The sequence below is a fragment of the Furipterus horrens genome, unplaced genomic scaffold (assembly GCF_987537825.1).
Source record: "Furipterus horrens unplaced genomic scaffold, mFurHor1.1.pri manual_scaffold_3, whole genome shotgun sequence".
Lineage (NCBI taxonomy): Eukaryota > Metazoa > Chordata > Mammalia > Chiroptera > Furipteridae > Furipterus > Furipterus horrens.
Genome location: NW_028327173.1, coordinates 198,788,963 through 198,810,364, shown reverse-complemented (window position 1 = coordinate 198,810,364; position 21,402 = coordinate 198,788,963). Strand labels below are relative to the sequence as shown.

The 21,402-nt window shown below is 42.2% G+C and overlaps 1 long non-coding RNA gene across 1 annotated transcript in view; it reads right to left on the bottom strand.

The window, feature by feature from the left end:
- Positions 1-18,360, bottom strand: part of LOC150017135 (uncharacterized) — an 87,093-nt gene extending 68,733 nt beyond the window's left edge. The window contains exon 1 of the long non-coding RNA XR_016509873.1: positions 17,603-18,360. This is a non-coding gene — a long non-coding RNA (uncharacterized LOC150017135). The remainder of the gene's footprint in view (positions 1-17,602) is intronic.
- Between the last annotated feature and the right edge of the window lie 3,042 nt (positions 18,361-21,402).

Here is a 21,402-nt window from a genome sequence, read left to right as displayed (position 1 = left end):
CAGATAAAGAAACTGAGGCTCAAAAAGGTGGAGTAAATTGACAGAAATCAAAGATTTTTTAGAGACTGCATAAGAACTAAAACTCGAGCCTTCTGCGATGCAACCTACTGATCTTTTGAGTAGCCCACATTGCTTGTCCAACTCCAATTCATGGCATCAATTACCGATAAGATGATTTGGTACATAGCTCCACAAAACAGAAAGGGACATGACCTTTAGCAATTCGTTTTCCTCTCTGGGAATCCATGAGATGAAAATAATTACACATGCCCTACCTTCTATAGGAAATAAGGAAGTAAAATGATATACCCAAAATACAAAATAATAGAAGTAGAGTTACAAAAATGGAAAGAATTATGAAAAGCAGTTTCCATCTTCAAGTTTCTCACCTCATACCAGATTTTACCTCTGGAAATAATTAAATAATTAACTATATCTTAATTTATTTCATTTATTTCATTAGGGTTTACTGCCGTCTTAAATATAGTGAATCTTTTAGAATCAATATACATATTTATCTATTCCATGCATTTATCCATGCATACATGCATTCACCCATCCACTTATTATATTTAGAATTCAGTGGTAATTAGGCAAACACACATAAAACCAACGACAATGTACTGAGATCATGCATGTTATGATGTATAATACCTTCCATCACTTGTTTCACTTAATCTTTAGAAGAACTCTGTTATAGATTAATGCCTTCATCTTACAGAAGAGACTGATAAAATTTATAATCTGCCCAAAGTTTCACCGTTGGATAATAGCAGAGCTGAAATTCAAACTCAGGTCACCTAATTCCAATGCTGAACCACCATGCAGTCCTTGCAATTCCATCTCATCGGAATCACGTGTGGGTGTGCCCATCACCACAAGGCACTGACCCTTCCAACCCTTCCTATTAAACAGAACAAGTGGAGGTGACATTGGAACCTTTATTGCTATCACTTGAGCTTTAGAGTTAAATCATGGAGTGACATGAAAAAAGAAAACATTTCCTTGTTTATTGAATCCCCGATAAACACCCTTTGGAGAAGATTAAGTGTTACTATACACGGAAGAGGAGATTCTAGAAGGTCATTTCTACCGTGGCCTGCCTGTGTCCTTCTTTCCTAAGCTTCTCCCCCACTGCCATTTCCTAATTTTCCAAACAATCCCATGGCTTTTACCATCTCAGTTATGACTTAATGGTTCTGTTCACATTTCACAGACACCAACTGCCACTCCTCCACCGGCAATGTGCTCTGAATTTTGAAGACAGAAGGGCATGGGACTTGAAGTTTAAATCCTTTCATCTTTCTTGTTAAGCTTTCAGTCAAAAGGTTGAGTCAGAATGAAATCCAACTACCAGTTAAATTAAATTAGGGATGTCTCTTTAGATTTCATCATTTACAAGTCTCTCCATCACTTAATTGCTTCATCTGAACATGAATTATTTTCAGGAATCTATTTGCTATATGTTTTCATAGAAATTCCATGAATTACTTAGAAATACAGACTCGTGGAACAACAAGGGGCCATGACATGCCAGCTTGCTTGCATGCCTGTCATAAAGAATGAATTTAAGCTAAATCATCAAGATAATTATTTTTGTTCTGTTAAAAATCACTGACAGCAATGATACAATTTTCACATAAAACCCTTTCTAAATCTTATACAGGATCAATATTTCCACACATAGAAATAATATAATCAAGGGAAAGTTTTAATATATATTTGTTAAAGGAAGGGAAAATCATGTTTTAAATATCCTTCTTTATCTTACAACATAGTGTTTCCAGACTATGGATAAGCCTTTAAACTGAAATCTAGATAAAAGCTAAAACAACATTGACTTCACCAGAAAAGAAACCCATAAATATAATTGCGCATGACTGAGGTTTTGATATGTAGAGCACCTTCCTCACTTTAGATGACACTAATATCATGCAGAAAAAAAAAAATAGCCAAGTAGAACTACATTGGTTATTCATGTTAAATGAAATGTGTCTCATATCACTTCATCTTTTTTCCACAATGTGGTCTGCAATGAAATTATTTACTTGATTCGCCTTTTTTGCTTCCTCCTTTTTATAATGACTTTCACTTGTTGTTCGCTTGTTTCCAAATAGACATTCCCTAGGGTTCTCTCGGAGTAAATATTCATTCTCAGAAGCTCTTACTTGAGAATTTCACCTACTGGAAACACTCACAACATTGTCCCCACAGAATATATTATGAGCACTGCAATTTTCATGTTTATAAGTGACAAGCTGAAATTTAGTAGAAAAAATTCCTCTGTGCCTGCTGATAAATCAGGCTCTTCTGTGGGCAGTTGTTTTTAAGAGCACTTTCTTTGGGTAATTCTCTTCTGATAATTCATGACACCCACTGTTTTTGAGGGGATGAGACTGCTGGAAAGATCTCTCTTTTCCGAGAAAGAAAAGTGATTTTAAGAGTTCTTCAACGGTGAGTGTCCTAACTGAGACAGAATGGTGACTATTTCTAGGGTAGCCTATCCTCTTCTGGACCCCAGAAATAAGTGCTATTACGGAGAAATTAGGCAAGAAGCACCATGGCCCCACAGAGAGCTCTTTCGGAGAAATAATGACACAGTATTACAGAACTGCCTTCTCCATGCAGGGAAAAACACACACAAAAAAAACCAAAAAACAAAAAACAGCCATTTATAAGCCACAGCATTTGTATTATTGAAAGTTGAAAAGCAAAGGCAAAGGGAGCCAATACTTACTAATATTTGATGTGTGGAGGGCATCACCTAATCTGTTCATCACAGTGATCCTATGAGAAGTGCATTATTTTTCTTCCATTTAAAATTTAAGAAGTAGAAAAGAAAAAAAAAAAAAAAAAAAAACAAAGAAAGATGTTTGAGTTACCCTAACTTGTCGAGGCAGAACAAACCCGGTCTATGTGAGTCCAGACTCCATGTACTCCCCATTCACCCCATCTTAAAAAAAAAAAAAAAAAAAAACATTATGGAGATAATAATAAACAAGTGATTGTTGTATCTTCAAAGTTTCCAGCAAGCCATAGTCTACGGTTTTGCAATACTGCATGCATCTCTTTCAATATAAGCTACCAAGCCACTAATTCTTGCTCTCATGCCTCAGTTATAAGAATAGAATTCAACATAATCAAATTCTAATGCCTGTGATTATTTCTATTTGCTCTTGCCTAAGGACCTGGAAAGACTACAGGTTTTACAAATATAAACAGAGGGCTCATGATACTGTTGGAATCCTCCACCTTCCTGTTTCCAGAGCAAGGGTGCAACGCTTTGACAAAGGATTCCACAGAGGGAACAAAGAAAGCTTCTTCTATTAGATAACTTTAAAATTCAAATACATAAGAGTTATTTATGCAAAGTTTGTTAATGCTAATTTCCTCACTATTTAAAATCTGATGGGAAGTAAAACACAGAGAGATTTGTGTGTTTGTAAGTTTCACAGAGGTAGGTTGGAGTCAGATACAGGAGTTCAATTTAGCTCCTCAAACATATATTGGCACGGCCCTTGCCCCAAATAAGCTTACAGATAGTGAAGACAAAGCATTTGGTAAAATTTTACATCACAATAAGACCTCTATAAAGATAAAGTAAGGACACACCCTAAATTTAGTTCCTAAAAGAAGATTAATTTACTGGGTGGGTGGTGGGGCAGATTAGGAAAAGCTACAAAGGAAAGGCCTTGAGTGTCAAGTGGAGAAGTTGAGATTTGGCTCTATAAATAATGAAGGGTAATCTCATCAGTGCAGGAATGAGGAAGAGTAATGAACTATGGTGTGAAGGTCAAGGGCAGAAAGGCACACAGGGGCTAAACCAGCAAGGACACAACAGAACCAAAATAAAGGGGTAAGAACAGAATTTTTGAATATCCATAAAACTAGGAATAGAACAGCTGAACATGAATAAAACTGAGTAATTAAGATGACTCCAAGTAGTGATTCTAGACAGCATATTTTATTTAATAGGGAAATAGGAAATAAGCAGAATGGGACATTGTTGGTCGTGATTATCTCATTCTAAGACACACCAGAAGATGTCCAACAGAACATTCCAGCAAGGCCAGCACTCAGAGTGGAAGCAGAAGAGTAACACTGGGTAACAGGAGGATCCTTCACAGATGCACGTGGTCCAGACAAACCAGGCAGCCACCTCCTGTACCAGTGACACTGGAATGTTTAGGTTTCTTTCACGTGGTCTAATCATGTCTCCCTAGCAAATTGCAGAGAGCAGATGTTTTGGTTCCACCCAATTCAGTTAGACTCCCGTCGCCATAGACAGAAACACCACAGAATTCACCAAAGCCAAAGAGCTGGTGTTTTCCTGTGGTCATGGAGTGGGCTGGCTGTGGGGCTGGCTGGCTATGGGGCCATTCACTGACCTGTTACCACACCTGGGCAGAGCCTGCTTTCGTAAACAACCACATCGATGAACCCATCTAGACTGACCGAAATCAGCAATAATCTTGCACCACCCAATCCACAGTTGCCTCATGACACACATTGGACATATGGTGACAAAAGGATGTAGAGGTAACAGCAGTTATGGTCTAGCTGCCTCAGGTGAAATGAAGGAACTGAGAAATGGATCCCTTAATTTAGACAGCACCAATAATACTTACATGGAAGGAGGAAGGACAAATAATTGAAGGACCTCAGTTATAATCTCTGAACTCGTACAACACAACCTTGACACATACAGAGATGAATGCATCAGCAGAAAGTAGGGACAGGGAGTGATGGCCAAAAACCAAGTTCAACTGGATGAAGACTTACAAGCTCATACTATGCTTCTTTTCAAATTATCAATGTGGAACAGCCTCTTCCAGCCTATTTCTGGGGCATTTTTTTCACCCAATAAAGGCTGTTGTCAGAGCAATTACACAGATTCAGAAAACGAGACAATCTGACCTATTTATAACACAGTCGATTCTCCATTATTTCCAGGATCTCTCAGAGGCTACTCACTTTATGTTATTATCTGACCTCTGGTCATTCTATTGTCCATTATCACCTCCGCAGGGAAAAATAGGTGCATCTCAAATCCATCCATTTAACTATTCATTAGCAGTGCTGGTAAAAGGGTAGAGGCAAAAAATGGCAAATGTTCTCTATAATAAATGTACTCCTTAATCATTAGGCATTCATCCATAGACTTTCATTAATACTGAAAACAGGCTCACATTTTCACAGTTTAAAATTGTGATTCTTTTTCCATTTTACAGAAATACATTGAAAACATAAGAATCTTTTTTACTCAAAAACAACAAAGAGCAAATAATAATTTTTTACATTTTTATCTATCAAAAAGTCAAATATAAAAAGTTAGACCACATGTTACCAACTGAACAGTGAGCAATCACTGTGAATTTGATTTTCAGGGCATGGAAACAGACATTTAGAGTTGATTTTAGAAATCACCCAGTACTGACCTATCCTATAAAGATAATTAATAACAGCTACAAAATAAGTAAGCAACCTCAGGCAATTCTCTTTAGTTTCCCTGTATGCGACATGGAGTTAATAGTAATATTACCAAACAAGCTTCTTTCCATGGTTTTGTGAAGATTTAATTGCTATAATATACATGAACTGCATAAACAGCACTCTAAATAATTTATCTTATCTCTGATCAATATGATTAACATTGCTCATTATTATCATCACCATTATTATTACTACTACTCCTAGATGAGAATGTGGTCTTGCTGGTACTCGGTGTGAATCAAGAAACAGAAGTCACACTGTTTGTAAACAGTCCTATAGATTACATTGTAAAATTCTCTGTGGTGATATTATAAGCCCCCACCCAGGATTAAGGCACAATCACTTATCAAAAAATCATCTCAGATGCTATTCCATGTGTTTCCTATTGGCATAAAAAGTGTTGCCAACATATAGACAGCCCAGAAGGCACTAAGGGTTAAGGTAGGGGCATATCAAAATACGTTCCATCATCTTCTGCTCTTCGGAGCCACTGAACATTTTGCCAGAAAGGGGGAAGAAAGGACTGGAGTGTGTTTACATGTACATACATGCACCTCACATGCATGCAAATCATCTCTGTTCATCATTGATAATCCACCATGAAAGGAACAAGGTGTTAGAATGTTCTTTTGGTGAAAAAGAAGGATTTCAAGCCCAACTCTGTTACCATCATAATCACATTGAACCCTGTAAGTTTAGAATTTATTGTAACCTTTGCATGCTCTTTGCTCTATTCAATGTGAAATCATTGAGACTAAAGTGGATCCTGCTTTGTGGTGACAGATTGATTAAGGAGTTATCATTTCTAGTCTTCTTTGCTCCTCTCTGGAAGGTCCTGGCTCCTCAGATATCTCCACCAAGAAACAATGTGGCTGGGATAAAATAAACAAAATAAAAATGCAGCAAAAAATAAAAAAAAAAACAAATTAAAAAAAGAGACACTGCATACATTTTTTTCACAAGTTTTTGACTCTCTCTAATTATACCAAGATACGCAAAGTTGATGTGATGGGTTCAATGTTTCACTCTATGAAAGCCACATCGGCAACAACATCTACATAACTGATAGTTTTACGTGATGCCAAGAAAGATATATCGTCAAGCAAACTCCTTTCTTCTTTAAACAGATCTTGCAGTGTAGCATCTGAACTGCATCATGCATGCTTTGGAGAGCTTGAGGCTGCTCTGGGTTGGGTTGAACAGCAGACATTTGCCTGACAAACATGCTTAGAGGGAGGCAGGAGGTAGTGGTTGTATTTTTTCCCCACACAGAAAGGAAAAAGCACTTCTGAGGATGCACTCCCTGTCACTAGATTGGGAATCTTCTCTTCCAGGATTGGCCAGCACAAATGAGTATGTATTCAATCAACTACATTTGTATAGAACTTGCTGCATTGGGTACCATTGTCGGCACTGGCATGACAGAACGAATAAGCCAAGGTTCTTGGAGTCTAATGGGAGAGACAGACATGTGAACAGAAACATTACAATACCACACACACAAGGAACTCGTCGTCGTCGGCAGCCGTCCGTCTCAAGAGACGATGGTGTAGCTTCTTAAGAGTCTATCTGCACCGCCGAGAATGGCTGTGCAGTCCGACTCGGGAGTGACACGGTATCTGTCTCCTCCCGTGTTGAATCGACATCTTGCGATGACGCTGGAGTGTCCTCTCCAGTGAAGCTGAAGCTACAGAGCCTGGGCAGGGTGATATGGAGGGTCTGCTGTTGCCCATGCAGCAGACCCCCCCTCTCTCCGCAGCTGAAGGGTCCAAGGGAAAGACGGAGTCAATACAGCTTGGCTTCAGGTGCGCCGCAGGAGTTGCCGGTGTTGACTACAACGTCAAACCGCCTTAGGGACTCCGGCTCCGGATTTTCTGTCGGGGTTTACTCCCTTACTTTCCCCTGAAGAGGTATGCCGCAAGGCAGCAGAGGTTTTTTGGAGTCAGAGTTTTCCTTCTCTGATGTGCCCTGACTGGAAGATCGAACCAGCGACACTTAGCTCGCAGGCCGATGCTCAATCCACTGAGCCAAACCAGCCAGGGTAACAAGGAACTAATGAAGGTACAAACAAAACATAATGCTGGAGAAGCTCAGAGAAAAGAATGATTCATTTTGACCAGTAAGGAAGGTAATGTTCATGTGGGCATTAAAGGAAAATTCTCCCAAATGGAGAGTAAGTAATACTCTTATGCAAAAGGTAAATGTCATGGAGAACTGTTAAGTATGAAGGGGAACATGCTTTACCATCTTTGGAATATGGCTACATAGGATGAGTGCTCGAGAAAGAGGCCTGAATGAAAGTTTGAGACCCAGATTGTCATAAATCTCACCTGTCATCATAACGTTTGGATGGACTTTATCCCGATGGACAGGGAATAAGGTAATATGATGTGATTTGTCTTTTTTGGAAACTAGCTCTGGGACACTGAGAACAATACAATATAATAGTTTAGGAGAAACTGAAGGCTGATGGAAAGACCACCCAAAAGGCTGTGGCTACCACAGATAAAGCCAGCCCTACTGTTTGGCTTGATAGTTCTTTCCTAGAAGAGTTGGATCAAATCTAGCAATATTTCCTATGTGGCAAAATACACAGGAAAAATACACTTAGAAATTCACAAGTGACTATAAGCTAGAGGATTATAAAACCATGGAGTCTCTGGATCAGAAAATATTCTAAAAATTACCTAAGTCAATGATCTCCAATGCTGGGACCTTTGAAGCATTCACATTCCCAGGCTTCAACATAGATTTAATCAGTCAGAATCTCCAGGCCTAGGGCCCAGTAACCTGTATTTTTAACTACTTCCTCCAGTTAATTAAGATGAGTGAGTTAGGCTTCAAAAGGATGACTGTGCGCCAGCCCATCAGATTTCTTGGTGATCAAGACTGAGTTCTTCTTTGAAATATCCCAAATGCCCAACAGGAAACTCAGTACGGTGCCTGGCACAAAGTAAAGGACCAATCTTTGTCAAATCCCCAGTTGCAAGCTCATGATTTGAACGGATGTATGCCTTGCATTCCTTAGGGACTCAGAGATTATTAGAATTAAGTTTTAAATTCCATTGCTGTCAGCACTATTGGACTTGTTCCTTACCTATTTGGGTATAAAAAAATTTTAAACCATTTCCAAAGAATTTTAATCTTTCTTACATGTTCTAAAGAAACAAGGTCTTATTGTTTTATGTTGGGTAAAATGTTGGTTCAGAAGCTGCTTACCCAGATATTAACAATTTACAAAATAGTCTAGTGACTGCTTCTCTCTGCTCCAAATGGGGAATATATACACACGTATATTCCATATATATATGACATTACATTAGAAAATATGTTATCTTAATAGGAAAAACTTCTGTACTTACAAACTTAGAGGCCTGTGGCATACCTACTATCTTGTTAAATACAACTTGCTACATCAATAAATTTAAAGATTCATAGTGTCAAAAAAAAAGAATCAAATTTCAATTAGTAGAACGAGAAAATTATATTATAGATACGCGCAATTATAATGATAAAAACTAATCCTAGCAATAATGCTAGTATCTTGACCAGTGCTTAAAACACCGCGTTTGTTCATAAGTATCTGCTACAGGAGGGCTAAGAAGCTCCTTTACTTACATTAATCGAAAATTCCTTTCTGAAAGAAATATTTTCACTCTGAACTGATAACCCAAAAGCATCATTCTCATGCTAACATCTTCCACTAAACAAGCAAGGTATCATCATTCTCTAAGTACAAAATAAGAATTATACAAGTATGATAATAATTTACAGGTTAATCTTCTGCAATAAAATATTTTCATACCTAAAATAATCTCTGAACAGTGACAAAGACGTAATAACCAAAGCTCACTGTGCCTAGTGTCACAGTCTAGACCAGAACTTGTTGCAAACTGCATGTACTGGTTACCCATGGAAGGGTGCATGTAGGTAAGTAAGGGTGCATGGGGAAGCACCCCTTAACTGCCAAAGGCTACGCTTTCAATGGTCAAAAAATTACAGTTAAACAGGACCCAACTGACACCACTTTCTGATTCCACAAACTGAAACAATTGCTCCGTTCTGTCCCCCACCCCCAATCACGGCCTCAGCCCATGCTAGGCATCACCAGCTATGAGCTCTTTCTGCCCCTGTGTGGTGTTTTCATCTCCTTGGCTGTCCTTTCATGCTCCGTCACATGCATAAAATAAAATAAAAATTTATTTTGCAGAAGAGGCTGTATCCTGTTAGTGAACAGGTTCAAGGAGTCAAAAGCTTTCTTTGGGATTCCAGAGAAATGGCAAAAGTATTTGTAGAAGGAGAGAGCAACATAATGGAATCATTATCATTCTGGAGACAGAATGATCTGCAGTCAGCGTTTATTAAGCTTCTACTGTGTGCCAGACAGTTAGACACTTTACATAATTACCTCAATCCTCAGAAGAACAGCTCTGTGAGTAGAAAGGATTTCCTCCTATTTTATATTTGAGGAGACAAAGACTAAAAGACATATAAAATTTTACCCAAGTATACAAAATTAACAACAGCCAACATTAGAACTCATGACTAGCCCTTTCCAAATGTAAAGCTCTTCTCGTTAATGCTATGTATTCCTGGCACACTGATTAGGGTTGACCGTGCTGTTTCCAATCATGTGTAAGAGTGCAATGCAATTAGGTCTTGTGTCTTCCTTTCTCCTCATTGGACTGGGTAGCCTCAAGTGGATGGATCCCACATGACCTGGTTATCTCTCCAGTCTTATTTTATGCCTGATATATAGTAAGTGTTAAAAATCACCTTCTGAATGAATGAAAAAGCTTTCTTCATCATGTGGTGTATACCTCCTGCAGAGACAAGAATAATTTCTTCTTCATGAGTACCAAGACATTCATACAAAAAAATGTATTCCTTCTTATTTACAGTTTCCCTAGGACCTACTTGAAAAAGAACATCTCCAATTAAAAATAATTGGGGTTATCTCATTCTATAATATTAAAGACATATGGGCTAAATTAGCACCCCCTAGTTGGAGGGTGTAATAGTGCTCCCTCCTCACAGTATCTGACATAGAAATCTAAGTTTGTGCATTTCAAAGACCCACACATGCACACACTAACTTCCCGCACACATACCTATGGACTCATCTCGTTTTATTAGCAGAACTCTTCAGAATAGTAGTAAACATTTTTATTCTTCAAATATTATGATTCTATAATTCAGCACTGCTGGAACAAAAGGTATTCAGATTCTATGAGGGTGATTTGTCATGTTAGAATACAGTGCTATGGCCAGATAGTTTACAGTGTACTACTAAAATACTAATCAACTTAAAAACAAATATCAGGCAAATGTAAATTAGAAAGTGAAGAGAATACTGTCAAATACATACTGTCATACATTCATATCACTGACAGAAATTTTCCTTCTGACCAAGAATTGTGACCTAACCACATGCTTTATACATATACACTTCACTTGAAAGCATTTTCTGCAGGCTTCAATTAAGCAACCTTAAAACTATTAAAAATTAACCTTTACAAAGGCCTGCATGTACACAAATTAGGAAAATAAAATCTACACACTCACTCTCGGAACATTTAAAATTAAGTGTCTCAGGTCTGACAATTATAAATGTTAACAACTGAACACAATACAGAGAAGTGAATTGTAAAGAATGTCCCACAAGGGTTTTGTGACACTAAATCAAAACAAGGCCAAGCTTTGGAGACTATGTTGGTGTCAGGGAAAAAAAAAAAAATCAGGTCCTCCTATTTATTGGTAATGGGCTCAGGAGGTTTGCCAACCTCCTGAAAAGACAGCCTTTTGCCCTAACTTACCTTACTTTACAAAACAGAAGTCTTTAAAATCCTCATATATTTTATTAATGACTGTGTTTTTGCAAAAGGTAACTTGAATAACCAAAGTATAAACCCAGCCAAAAGGGGAAACAACTTCAGTTCAGTGAACATTGATGGTTTCTTCCCAAAAATTCCTCAGTGGAATCTATTTGTGATAAATTCAGTTTCCAACATCAAACCAAGCTGTCAGGGAAGAAAAGTTTGGCCCTGGTACCAAACTCACCCCATTTTACCCTTGATCCTTGAAAAAAATATTGTATCAAAATAGAGCAAACTCACAATAAAGAGACAGTGCACCACTGAATGAATGAAATAAGTGATGAAGAGGGCCACCAGACATTTTACTGGTTGGGTAATGTCCCATAGCATCCCACAAAAGTTCCTGGTGGGCAGGGCACTCTCTCTTGGTTACCATTTCATTTATATAAAACCTGTAAGTATCCTAGCACATGACAGTCATGAAGTGATAAATGGTATCAATCTGAATAATGTCTCTTTATGGGAATATAAAACTGTGCTGTTATCAAGGTATTTTCACGCACATTAATCTTATTTGACCCTGGAACAGCCCTGTTGAACTCCACAGAGAGGAAATTAAGTCTCCAAGAGATTGAGTAATTTGTCCAAGGTCATAAATGCAGAAAGGAGTGTGCTGACAGACAATGCAGGGTTTTTATTTTATTTTATTTTTTTAGAAATACATCCTTTCTTTCCCCACAAACAACTTCCCCATTGCTCATTCCCCATGGCAATTAATGTCCCAAATCACAATGCCTACATCATAAAACTGCCCTTACCCAGAAGATGCAAACTTCTATTTTATATAATGTTGGCGAGAGAGTAAAAATCTTACTTTTTTAACCTAAATATTTATATAACTGTTATGTTTTTTACTCTTTTAATTAAAAGTAAATCCAACTCTGATCATTTTGGGTGGCTTTGTAAAGGACTTCTAAACTATATTTGGTAAATTCACATCTATGCAAGAAAAGGTACTGTAATGTTCATCATTTTGTATAATGTCAAGTGGTTTCAAGGAAAATTTTGTGTAGCCTTAGGTAGCCTTCAACCTCCTTCTGGCGCGTTACCCAGTGAGAGTCTAGGCGAGTAGGGCTTTCTCATACCAATTCACAGAGATAGTTGTGAGGAATAAATGAAATCCTGTAGGTGAGAATTGGAAAATGCAAGAGAGGAGGTACATAAACGCTAGGTATGAACGTGTTTTAAAATCATTTTTATCCCCCAGGGCCTAAACCAAATTTCCTGGAACCTCTAAGGCAAACGTTTAACCAATCTACTCCCCCAGCGTTTACCTCCTCTTTATCTAATATCTGTGAGTGATATTTCTACTTTCTGCATTAGTTCCTTCACAAAATAATTAAGTTTCAACTCTGGGGTAAAGTGGGAGAAGAAACTACCACAGAGGCTATTTTGACACTGGATTTCATGAAAGTGACACCCATAGGCAGCTGGGGCTAAGAGTGACACCAACACGTGGACCTATTTCAGGACTGATATGAGTCTAATGTTTTCCATTCAGCCACATGACCTCTGCTGACCTCAATGGACAATAAATTTGTGATCCAATTTTAAGAGCCACTGTTGAAACAGGTTTCAGCGTTCTGAGGCCCAATAGCATCTATGCACTTTGGTACCTGGTATTTTTCAGTGAATTTAAGTCTAAAAGCCCTAAAGTTCTTAAAAGGTTCAGATAGAAGATTCTTTTATCTCCATCTTGAAAGCTCTAATAAAGAGAATTGAAATATAACACATGATCTGTGATCTGAGGGGAAAGGGGAGCTTTGGCCAAGTTTCTTGCATATTCCTTTAAAAGCAACCAGGGAAGAAAGTGAGAAAAACAGCTCAGTTCTAATGAGAACTTAATGGGTAAAAACACCAGATATTTATTTTGTGAGTGCTTCAAAAAATGGCTCATATCTTTAACCATTAAACTGCCAGGAAAATGTGTGTACCCTTATTATCAGAAGAGTCACTGACCAGTGTTTGAGACTCATGAATGCGGCCTTTTGACTTCCCAAATTATGCAAGGATATTTTCTTTGACCTTCCCTTATTACGGATCCATAAAAACGACACTGCTTTGTTCATGAGACTCAGGACACGTGGTGCCACATGCTTCTGCAGAACTACATCCCACATTAAATTAAGTTAGAGGTGGTATTTGAAAAATAAATAAATAACGGAGTTCCAATTCACTGCAAATGGTACAGGAGGCTAGTAAGTGGGAAGCCTGCAAGAGAAGGCCTTCTTTTAGAAAGATGTTTTACAGGACTTTTTCTGCATCATTAACTCTTCTGGAATCCTGAACATAACATGATGAATTTCCCTAAAGAAGTAGCTACTGTTTAATTTTGAATCACTTCAAAGAACCACAGTCGAGGAAATCAAAGAAAACCAAAAAGACCAGTAGATGCGAAATTCGCCAAGGAAAAAAAAAAACATGAAGGTTCTAACAGATTTTGACCATGTACTGAAAATACTACTGATTATTTTGCTAATACAGTGTTTTACTGTTCCATGCGACTGACTGAAATAAGTCTCTGTATTCATCGGAACACAGGATATTTTTATTACAATATTTGTGTCATAGTTCTTTAAAAAGAACATATTTTAAAACCTTGAAAAGAATCTCTGTCTTAAAATAGTTCTTGCTGTATATGTATGTGAGTGTGTGTGTTATACTATACTATAAACAGATACTTAACTACAGGTCACATTGATAAAAAATGTAAAAAAAAAAAAAAAAAATGATAGTCTTACTCCAATCCCCAACATGTAGTTTTTAGAAGAAAATCATAAGTTTTAAAAAAACAAAGCAATTTGGAGAGTAGAGAAAAATAAAAAAGTTGGCTGGGATATTATAGTGGTTAACTTGAATAATAATAAAAATTGGTCTTTAAAAATGCCTTTTGCACAATACCCCCCCAAGGGAAAAGAAAGAAAACCTCCTAAAAATTCCATATCCCCAAATACCACTACATCAAAAACCATCTGGAAAATGTCTGATAATGGTATCCACCCACCTAAGAAATTCAGTAAGCTTTGTCTTCAATTATGATTTAGAATAATCAACTCAAATTGAAATTTTGACTTGAAAATCCTGAGAAGACAAAGCTGGATTAGGAATCAGATTTTAAAAGTCCCCTTAAAAGACCGTCAGTTTATAGACACCCTTCCCACACCCCATCTCACCCTTGGTCTGTACCATAAGTTTACAGCTGAATAAAAAGGCATACGCACACTGCTACTATGAAGTCTAGTTACCACGTAGTCGTGCATGTTCTGGGCTTGAACCAAGTTTCCCTTGTTATGTAAGCACTTAGGGGCAATAAAATTTCACTGACATCTAGCAGCTTTGTGAGTCTCAAAACATTAGTCTACCTGACTGTACAACCCTTTTATTGACAGTGGATAACACTGCTCTTTTATTTATGTTGATCTTATTGTCGATGCTGTATGGGAGAACCGTTTACAAGCCTATTAGCCTGTAACATTTTTATTACTGTTGTTAAAGATCAGTACCCACACTGAACTCTATATTAGAAAAATCAAGTTCAAAAACCTAAATATCCAGAAAGAGATACAAAGCTGTTGGTTTCCTTCCCCCCACATAATCTGTAGACTCTTATGAGCAGAGAGAAAAACAATGAGTATTCACTTCTTGCAGACAGAGGTCACTAATGGACTGAAGTTGAATCACTGTGGCAGTAACCACAAAGTTATTAAAGTAATCTAGTGAAAAATGAACTTGAATTGAAATTAGAGTAAAGACACCAAAAGATGATTATCCAGGAAGGTCTGACCTGAATAGAAATAAAATGACATCACCTTGACCTTTTTGGAATCTTCCAAACAGAAAGCCAAACCACTGGCACCCTTGCTGTTTTTTAACTTCAGACACTGCTGATCTTAGAAGCAGAAATTCTTCTTATGGGAGTCAAAGCTGAAGACTCAGACTAGATCAGACGTTCACGCTGCGTCTCTACAGTTTAAGGCTTCTGGACTTGTACATACTTGAGCTGTTTTTGAAACCACAGCTTCAAACTGGGAAGATATAAGGTTGCTTTAGGGAGCTATGTCTAAATCCTAAATCAAACTCTCCAGCAGGCCAGAATATAAATGTAACAGGCATCAGAGGAGCTTCAAATTAGATCCAGCAGGTCAAAGTCAAACTCGGATAAGATCACATCATTTGAAACCTAACAGAGAGGAAAAACCGTGACTGTCTTGGGGACTGCAAGGCGCCCAGCGTGGTGTCATTTGGGAATCTACTTTCTTCTGTCAAAAGCAGCCCCTGAAATTTTGAAAACTGCAATGAAACTACTGAAGCGTTAAGAGGGGTGTTAAAAAAAAAAAAGCAAAAAACAACAGCATTCTTTCCACACCAGGTGCGTAGTAGGTTCTGCTACAGTACAGCTAGCCCAATTCTTTTCACAATGTCTTATACCCACTGGCAGAGACATGGAATCATGTTTGAAATTTCATCTACAACCTTCTCCAGTCACAGATACTTGCAACTCAACATGACAGGATGGTGTTGCACTGTCAACAGTGATTATTAGAAATCCTTAAATGGTTTAACCCCACCCTGTTGGGGGCTTTTGAGAAAGGAAGAAAAGTTGCATTCTGCGGAGCAGTAACATTGTAGGGAAATAAACAACTTTTTGTGGTGTGTGTATTACCCAAGGAATTATTCTCTTCTAATATGGTGGCCTGTCAATCTTATGGATCTGAGGCATGTTGCTTAGTGATAAAAAAAAAAAAAAAAAATTTCGGTTCTAAGAGTTACTGACCTAAAATTTTATATTCATACTGCAACCAGCAAATGCCAAGCTGCATTTTATTTACCTCAAAATGTTTGGGGGATCCTTTCACTGGAGATTTAATAAGGTCACACTATGTAAGTCCACAGACAATATTTTCTTGATATGGAAGCTAGTCTTCATATTAGCGTTTGGCTGGAAGAAGTTAGACATAATAAATTTAGCAATAAGCCCAAGGGAGAGTGGACAAGCCCCACAGCTCCCTGAAACTGTGTGATGAAAGAGCCTCTCAGCTGAGTGGGGAGCAATAGATCCCATTTAGAAGAGGCTTTGCATAGCAAATGCAGCATGTAAAGAAATCTAATCAGCACCTTGCACTCCTGGGTGAGCATTTACACGGATTTGTGCCTTGCACTTGATTGGCTTACTGTAAGCTTTGCAAGAGAGTCCCTCCACTAAAATTAATCAAAAGCTCTTGGAGACTGATTTCCATTTATAAGAGCAGGCACGATGAGTTTCCAGGTGAATTAATAATGATCCTAATAAAAATGATAGCAGCCACTTGGAAACTCAAAACTCAACTGGGGAAGAGGGCACGTTGGGGTAGTTGGGGCTGGAATCTTTTCTCTCTCTTTCGGAGTGAAAGGCAGAAGCTATTTTCTTAGCCCAAGTAAGGATGCTGAAACGTTCAGTGTTCTCTCTCTGCTGCCCCTCCTCAGCGCACAAGCTGGACCACCACCAACACCCACCCCCCAGCATTAAGGTGCATCAGGCCACAAAAGAAAAACCAGCCCCTAGGAAACACCATTAAGGACACCCCCGACACACACACACACACACACACACACACGCATTGCAAATTCACATCACCAATGGTTAGTGCTTCATCTCACCCTTCAATCAAAACGTGAGTTCTAAAGTTCCTATTTTATGACGCCAGAAGGTGAATGGAAAGGAGGAGGACCTGGAGATGTCAAGAGGGAAGGATAATTTTTCCCCTTTCCTTGAAATTTTCACGCACATACACCTCCCCGCCCCGCCCCCATTTGCTTTCCTGCACCAGCTAAATTCGGTGGGCGAATGCAAATGGGTTCATATCATTCTTTAAATATGCTAAATAGGAGTGAGAGGGTCGGGGTGGAAGTGAGTGAAATCCACCCATCAATTCCGTGGATTTAAGAATACTAAAAGCCCTGAACACACATTCTAAATTCCCAGCGAGCTACAAGATCAGACACCAGCTGGGGCAGAGGGTTCTCATCCATTCCCAGGAGAGATTCGCCTCGCTGCGCAGCTGCCCACCGGACGCTGAGATGCGCCACAGGCTCCTCTAACGTTACTGTAGATCTCCCGGCGCCGGGTGCCCATCCCCGGGAACTTCGCCTCCCTCTTACTTTCCAGTCAGATCTGGAATGGTCAGAAGGGCGCTGGGAAGGAGCGGGAGCCCAGCAGAGGGGCATGGAGAAAGAGAATTGAGGGTGCCTGTTACCTGCAGAGGTTCTCGAGGTATCCTTCTAGCCCTGCTGTTAATCCCGCTCGGCGCCGCGTTGTCCCTCCGATTCAAACTTTCGCTCGGTCCTCCGGGTGGCGGCAGCGGAGACGGTGGCGGCTGCCGGAGCCCGGCCCTGTCGCCTGCAGCGTCGGGGCACGGGGATGCGGAGGCTGGAGCCTCAGAGCTGCGCGAGCCTCCCCGCAGCCGGCTGGCGCCCGGGTGCCCCACTCGCCTCGCTTGCTCTCTCCTTTCTCCCCTACGGAGCCGCGGCATCGTCTTCCCCCGTCCTCCGCCACCTCCGCCTCCAGGGCTCGGGCATGCCACTTTCTCTTGGCTCCCGCCGCCGCGGCCCCCGCCCCTTCTGCTCCTCTGCCTCCCCCTCTCCGCCTCTGCGGAGCCAACGAGTGCCCAAAGAAAGAGGTCGAGCGGGGAAGGCAGTGGAAATCAAGTCCCTAGTCCTCGGAGACAGAGGACCCCGGGGGACGCCTGGAGTGCCCGGCGGGCGCGCCTCGGACCCCCAAGTGCCGACCGAGCGGAGCCCGGCGTGGGGCGCTGTGCGGGGCTCGCTCCCTGTGCCGCGTCGGTCCCGCGTGGGTCTGGAGTCTGCTTCGACCTCACTGCTGCCTGGATCCGACGCGGCCGGGCTATGTAGGCGCCGCGGCCCCCACCCCACCCCTCCTGACACCCTTGGGAGATGTTTACAGTAATGAATTCGCGGGATCGCCTCCGCCGCTCCTGCGCTCCTCCTCTCTCTGGTCCCTCGCGCTCTGGCGCGCTCCCCAACTCGAGCCCTCTTTCTCTCCCTCCCTCCCTCCCTTACTCCCGCCCTCTCCGAGTCCCTCCCACATTTCTGGTTTAAAGAATGCTTGGGAGGCGCGGCCGCAACCCAAAGCTTTCCAAGAGGCAAAGTCAGACGAGGCTCTTAACCCTGTCCTCCCTGAAGTGTGTTGCAGAACGCCGCGGATAACACCCGGGATGCCTCTCTGACCACGTACGCCTCCTCCTCTCTCTCTACCCTGCACCATCCCACCTGCCTCCCCAACTCTTAGGGTTAATGCCACCATCCCAATGCTGAAAGTCAATTTCCTCAGTGCCCATTTGATGTTGTACTTCCAAGCCAGGGTGTCTATTACTTACGCATTGAGGAATGATGGTAACATGAGATTAGAGGGTAAAAATATTACCAATCTTTTAAACAAGATGGCGTTATGTCAAAGGCAAGCGATTTTGGTGATTTGCCCCCCAACCCCGTCACTAGTTCCCTGATCCAGGACCTTCTTAAATAATTTTAATTGGGAATGTAATAAAAAATTCAGTGTGGCTATTTTAAACACCCCATTTTGTCCCTTCATCCTGGAAAGAGCGTTGGTCACTTTCCCCATAGATTACAACGGACAGAGTCAACCTCAGAGCTTCAGGAAACAGGCGTGACAGCTAAAGACACCTGATTTGTAAAGAGGCAACGTTCCACTCGCAATCTCTCTGTAAAGGTGAAAGAGTAACGTGAGACAACCAGGTGCACGTCTCTTTCTTAGGGCAAAAGGAGGTTCTGGCTTTCACCTCTCATTTCATTGCCGCTGCTCCTGCCTCCCGTAAGTTACTGTCCTGTTCTAACAAGTCTGTAGAGAGGCTGAATGTGAACAGAAGAGGGAGAGCGAGCTCGCGCCAACCGCGGAGCTGCGCTCAGAAGCGCCGTCGGTGGGGTCAGGCCAAAAGCACACCCAAGAGCTTGAAACTGGCTCAGGACTAACTCCCTAGGGAGTCGCTCGGCTAGCGCGGCGGAAGAGTTGGGCAGGGGCCACCGGCTCAGGACGGTTTCCCGGTCCTCAGCTCACAGCCTGAGTCACTTGGCACCACTTTCCATTTGTTTTTATTTCCTTCGCATCCCTGTTGGATCTACCGCCTTCGCATATTTGAGGGCCTAAATTGTGTTAGCACAGCTGGGAAAAACGCCCGATTTGCCTCCCAAGCACAAGCCACGCACAGATCCACCCAGACGCACGCCGGAGACGCAGGCCGGGACAAAGGCACACTAGACCCGGGTTCGTGTCCGGGAGTCGCTGTTGCGTTATACAAAGGCGGCTAGGAAAACGCACTGACTGACTCATACAGAACCTCTCTTCTCCCCAAACTCGGTGTGTGACTAACCGCCGGAGGAGGAGGGGGAATGGCTGGGGGAGTTAACCGGACTAGAACAAACAGTGAGTGCCGTCTTGCTAGGAGGTACCAGGAGCGAAGCGCCCACGACCACACCAGCAGTGGCCTCCAACTTCATCTTCTGCCGGACAGAGCCCCACGCGCTTCAGGAGTGTCCTGGGCATCAAGTGTGGGTCCAGTTCGCCCCCTCGCTCTCTTCCCAGACACTTCCTTTCCCTGGTTAGTGCCCGGACTTCAACTGGCAACCTTGATCTTGCGCCCGATTACAAAAGAAACGTGACCTAGCGGGGGCTGAAAGCGCGGGGACCGGCGCAACCTGATCGGCATCATTCCAACCAGCCCCAAACCGTCGCGGAGACACGAGAGGAGCTGCCACTGCTCTGCTCCGCTCCCGCCCTCCTCTCCGTCGCCTCGCCCCCGCACTTAGAGCCCGGACGCGTTACCTCCCCCTCCCCGCGTCCCACGCACGCGGCACAGAGAAAGCAGTCGGGTTCAGGCTAGTACGCTACCCGCTCGGTGATAGCCCGCGTTGGTGCGCGGTAAGGTTGCGCTGATTCTCGCTCAGCGCCAGGCCCCTGAGGACCAGCAGGGTTGGAGGAAGACTTGGTTTTGGGGAAAAGTAACCCCCTCCCCAACTCGAAGGAAAAGGAACTAGCATCCCTTCAACCCCACCCCCGCCGCCCGCATCTCTTAGCCACCAGTAGATTCAGGATTGCGGACAGGGGGCGTGCTGGTGGCTTTAGACGCCAGCTCTTAATAACGCTGGTGACCTTAACTGCAGATGGAGCGGGCGAGAGGATGGGGAAGTTGCGGAAATGTTACTCCTAGAAGTTAACCGATTCATTCTGGGGAAGTGAAAGGCTGGATTCTGGCAAGTTTAGTGGCCCTAGAAACCCCAGTCTAGGATGGTGCTCCAGCAGGCTAAAAATCGGCGTTTTCACTCAGAGCTCAGTTAGCAGAACTCCTTAAAGGAGATGCATTCGACCTGAAAATAGACCTCCCTAAAGTCGGAGGTGAATTAAGCAGACGGTTTTCTCTCTGGATGAAAGATAACATCCCAACCCAATGACCACCCTCCTCTGGTTGAAAAGAAAATTCTCCCCCCTTCCCCCAAAAGACCGCGGTGCCAAGCGTAGTGGCAGCCCTGGCAGTTACTGGAAACTCCACCTGGCACCCCAGCCCCTTTACCTGGTGTCCGCGTCTCTCTGCAGTAGGATCATCCGAATCCGACAGGGTCGGGGAGGTGGAAAGGGAAGAAGCTGACGCGGCAGCAGCGGGGCTCCCGGGGCATGGTATTGTTTTAGGGGTCGCCGCCAAGGTCCCTCCTGCCCATCGTTGAGAACTGCCAACCTGGTCCCGAGCTGGGTGGACACGGAGACGGACGGGGAGTTGTTGCCTCGCCGCTGTGTGACACCCGGGACCGAGGGCCAGAGACGCACCTCCGCGGTAGCAGCTCAGCGCCTTGGCGTGGAGATTTCGGCCACGACTGTTGTCTCGGAGCGCTCGTTCCTCTGTGGTGACAATGGAAGATACCCAGCTCGCAAGTGAGGGCGACAGGTTTTGAACGTACAACTAACTACAAGGTACCCAGCCTGAGACACTAGGCTGCTTTCCCCCTCCCCTCACCCTCCCTCCGATGG